The following is a 4,910-nucleotide window of genomic DNA, read 5'->3' as shown; positions in this document are numbered from 1 at the left end:
ATCTGCATATCACAGGTTGTTAATGAGTCTTCCTCCAATCCTGATGCCACATTTTTCTTCATAGAACCCAGCTTCTCAGATTACTTGCTCCACATACAGGTTGAATAAGTATGGTGAAAGAATACAACCTTGTCGCACACCTTTCTCAATTTTAAAACATTCAGTGTTCTTATGTTCTGTTCAGACAACTGCTTCTTGGTCCAGGTACATGTTCCTCATGAGCACAATTAAGAGTTCCGGAACACTCATACTTCACAATGTTGTCCATAAGCTTGTCATGATCCACACAAAATCAAGTCTTTGCATAGTCAATAAAGCACAGGTAAACATCTTTCTGATATTCTCTGCTTTCAGCCAAGATCCATCCGACATCAGCAATGATATCCCTCGTTCCATGGACTCTTCCGAATCCGGCTTGAACTTCTGGAAGTTCTCTGTCAATACAGCAATTCTGTATTATATTTACATGAATGATGTTTATTGGTCCAGTGGTGAGGAGTTTTGTTTTCTTTATATTGAGGTGCAATCCATACTGAAGGCTGTGGCCTTTGATCTTCATCAGTAAGTATTTGAAGTGCTCTTTGCTTTCAGCAATCAAGGTTGTATTATCTGCATATAGTAAACTGTTAAGGAATCTTCTTCCAATCCTGATGCCACATTCTTCTTTATACAAATAATACAGTTTTTCAGATTATTTGTTCAGCATACAGATAGAATAAATGTGGTGAAAGAATACAACCCTGTTAACACACCTTACCTGATTTTAAACCTTTCAGTTTCCCCTTTTTTTGTTAGAATGCATGCCTCTTAGTCTATGTACAGGTTCCTGATGAGCATAATTTAAGTGTTCCAGAATACTCAATAAAGCATAGGTAAACATCTTCCTGGTATTTTCTGCAGGGTCAAATGTAGATGACACAATTTTTGCTGGAATATGGAAATACAGAGTCAGATGTTGGCACTTGGATTTAAGAAATAATGGACTTTTATTAGCTGATAAACTCAAAAGTGATAAAGGTATATGTGACAGATGAACTTGTGGTCATGAAAGAAGGGGAGAATAGATGCAGAAAGTAGAATCCTTAGAAAGGACTTTAGGTAGAAATCAGCCCCATGGAGCCTCCTTCCCACCCTGCCATCAGATTTTATTCATTAGTCTATTAGGTTGGGTTCTCCAGAGAATCAAAACCAGTGAAACATATATATGTGTGTGTATATATAAAGAGGTTTATGTAAATGGTATAGCTCACACAGTTGTACAGGTGGGAGTGGCCTAAGTCCCAGTCAGATTAACCAAGATTAGCAAATCAGGCAGTAGGCAGTCAGGCTCCTGAATGGCTCCCAAGATTGGCAATTAATACAGCAGGTCTCTGGCTCAAGTCCAAAGAACCAGAAGTTAAAGGAGGATTCCGATGCAAGATCCAGACCCAGAAGAAAGTAAGCAAGCTTAATTTGAGTGTCTAATATGTTGGAAGCAGTCCACATTCCTGCGGGATCATCCTTTGGATTGATTGGCTGCTTATTGCAGATCTCATCATATAATTAATTATATTATATTAGATCTCATTATGGGGATAAATGCATCTCTATTGCCAAACTTGAGAATCCTGGTCAAATTATGTTGATATAAAACCTTAACTATCACACTTGTAAATAGCAAGTGATGGAAAGCTATATGATGGATCAATGAAAAGTTTAGAGGGTAAAATGAGCATCCTGAGATTAGGGCATTATTCTCATCAAGTGAAGTGGTCATGAAGAAATGGAGAATAGATATAGAAAATGGAATCATTAGAAGGGACTTTAAGTATAAACCAGCTCCTCAGACCCCACCTCTTCACCTGGCCAGCAACCTTGGAGGACACACAGGCCCTGAGAGATGACAGACCTGCTCAATGTCTACAACCAAAAAATGGTGGAAAGGACCAGATGTCCTGTCCAGCACTCCATTTGGCCAGTAGTGGACAAATAGATTGGGGAGTTGGGACCGTCCTAATATTATATCATTTAGTTGCATCTCAGCACTGTAAAATAACTGAACTACTAATCATGAGGTTGTTGGTTCAAGTCCCCCAGCTGCTTCTTGCAATCCCTATGCCGGGTGATTATGAGTCAGAAACAACTTGATGACAATTAACAATAACAGCAACCTCTGTGGGACCTCTGACCTGTTCCCTTGCTTAAAGCCTACAGTTCCCTTTAAGAGTGTGCACTTTTGTCTAGATGCCTCAACCTGGTCCCACTGACCTCTCCTGTTTCATGTCCCTGTATCATTTGTATATCCTGACCCCACTTTTTCTACTAGCTAATTCTCCCTTGTTTCTCAGAACTGAACCTGAGCATCTTTGGGATTTAATCTGGAGTCTCTGCCTCTCTCAATGCAGGATTGGCCCTTCTGTGCTCCAGAGGGTTACATGTTTGTGTTCCTCCACTGTAGCAACAGTGTTGTGACAACAACACTGCAATGTCACTGGGGGCTATTTGTCCACCTATCTCACTAGGCATGGGTATTGGTTGTTCAGTTATAGAATTCTGACCTTCCATTTGGGATATCCAGGTTCTTTTCCTGGTCATGCACCTATACACAGCCACCACCTGTTTATTAATAAAGGCTTGTATGTTGGCTATGCTGTGGAAGAGTTTCAGTAGAGCTTTCAGATTAAGATGAACTTTGAAGTAAGACCTGGTGATTTACTTAAAAAAAAAAAAATCCAATAAAAACCCTATGGATCAAAATGCTTTGATTTCTAACAGATCATAGGGATGGTGAAGGACTAGGCAGAATTTTGTTCCATTGTTTATAGAGTTGCCATGAGTATGGCTAACTCTATGGAAGAAGAACTGATGAATTTGAGTTATGGTGTTGGAGAACAATATTACATATACCATGGACTGCTAGAAGAACAAACAAATCTATGTTTGAGGAAGAACAACCAAAATGCTCTTTAGAAGCCCTCATGGGGAGACTTTGTGTCTCATACTTCAGACATATTTTCAGGAAGAACCAGTCCCTGGAGAAGTACATCATGCTAAGATGGTCATCAGAAAAGAGGAAGAGCTCAAAGAGATGGATTGGCATACTAGCAGCAGCAATGGGCTCAAGCTTAAAGATTATTTGGATGACACGTGAGTGAGCAGTGTTTCATTCTGTTGTTCATAGGGTAGTTGTGAGTTGGAACCCACTCAATGACACCTAATAACCACAACAACATGGTAGCTTACAGCAGTTCTACAGGTGAAGGGCTAGGCTTTTCCTCTCTGTATCCTGGCACCTAGCATGGTCCTTAGCACCAGCAACCACTTGTCTTACGTGAAGCAGATGGAGTTTTGTAAAGGGGGATTTACTAGGGAGTGCCTTTCAGATTCACTTTTGCTGCTGTGGGGAGGAGATGCAAGAGGAGTGAGCAGAGGGAGAATGGAGTTATGGGCAGGCCTGGCAGCCTTGCATAGCCTTGGGAAAGAGGGAAGTAGGAATGACCCTGATCCTTCAGACTTGTTCTGGTTTCAGCAAGCCAGCCAGAAGTTTATATCACTGCATCTAACAGTCATTGTGTGTAGTAGGCTCATCTGAAGAGCAGGGTAGTTCTCAGCACCTGTGGTGGTCTCTAGTGGGGCTGCCAGCTGTTGGTCTGCTGATAGCATCACTAGCAGTTGGAACTGTAAGCCCTACTGAGGTGGGATCTAAGCGCATGTGCCCAAGTTTAGTAGGATGAATCAATGCATGGATGAATCCAACAGTCTTGAGAATTGGCTGTGGGTCAGAGACTTCTTTGGGTCCTGCAAATAAATTGGGGAACCAGAAAGACACTGTTTTTGAGTCTTAGATAAACAATGTCATATCTATGCTTTAGTGGGCCTTTCAAAAAACAGAGTCCCATGTGAGATTGTAGAAAGCATGATGGGGAGATTGGGGGCAGCTCTTAGATAGGGTATCCTGGGAAGTCCCCTGTGGAAATGACATTTGATTTGCAATCTAATGGGGGAAAGAAGTCGACCATGAGCATTTCAAGTATAGGAGTGCAAAGTCCCAGTGGCAGGATTGATAGTGGGAAAATGAGGAATAGAAGTCTCCTTTTGCTTGAAGAACAGTGAATGAGTTTGGGAAAAGTTGCAGTTGAGAGCAGAGAGAAAGATGGTGGCTTTCCTGTTGGAGGAGGGCTTGGACACAGAGGATTTTGACTTTATTTTAGGCATAATGGGAAGCTTTCAGAAGATTTAAAGCAGGGTGTATGAAATATTGTAATTTACATTTCAAATAGATAATTCTGCCTGCTATTAGATTATGGATTGTAGGGGCAAGACTGGAAGGAAGATCAGGTAGGAGTCAGTGCAACACTAGGCAAGAAATGACTGTGGTGAGGTAGAGGAGAGGAAGGAAGCAGACAGAGATGAGAATGCTAAGGAGGCGACATAGAATAGATTTAGTCATAGACCAAATGTATCCTGTGAAGGAAATAGAGGAGGCTGGATCTCGCCCAGTTGCTTAATTTGAGACACTGAATGTTGAATGGTGTCCTATCCTGAAAGGATCTGGAGTCATCTCTTCTCCCCTCCTTTATACACTTCCTGTTTATATGTCATTTCCACCATCCATTTCTTTAAAGCTAGAGTTTGTTACCAACATGATGTTGTTGTGAAGTGCTGTTGAGTTGATTTGGACCCATAGCAACCCTGCATAGAGTTTTTGAGGAGCAGCTGGTGAGTTTGAGTCGCCGACCTTGCGGTCAAGTGGTTATCCTACACCTCAACAGAATTCCGACAAACAGCTAGATCATGCGCTAGAATTATGCTAGTACTTCAAATGAAGACATGAGATTCATCCAGAAAGTACATCTGCAATGGTGGGTCAGGTATTCTCAAAGAGAGCCTCCACTGCGACAGCCAACTGCACCCAGGCTACCTTTGAAAGA

This window comes from Chrysochloris asiatica, unplaced genomic scaffold (assembly GCF_000296735.1).
Source record: "Chrysochloris asiatica unplaced genomic scaffold, ChrAsi1.0 scaffold00208, whole genome shotgun sequence".
NCBI lineage: Eukaryota > Metazoa > Chordata > Mammalia > Afrosoricida > Chrysochloridae > Chrysochloris > Chrysochloris asiatica.
The sequence above is the reverse complement of the archived record's forward strand: the minus strand, read 5'-3'. Positions refer to the sequence as shown.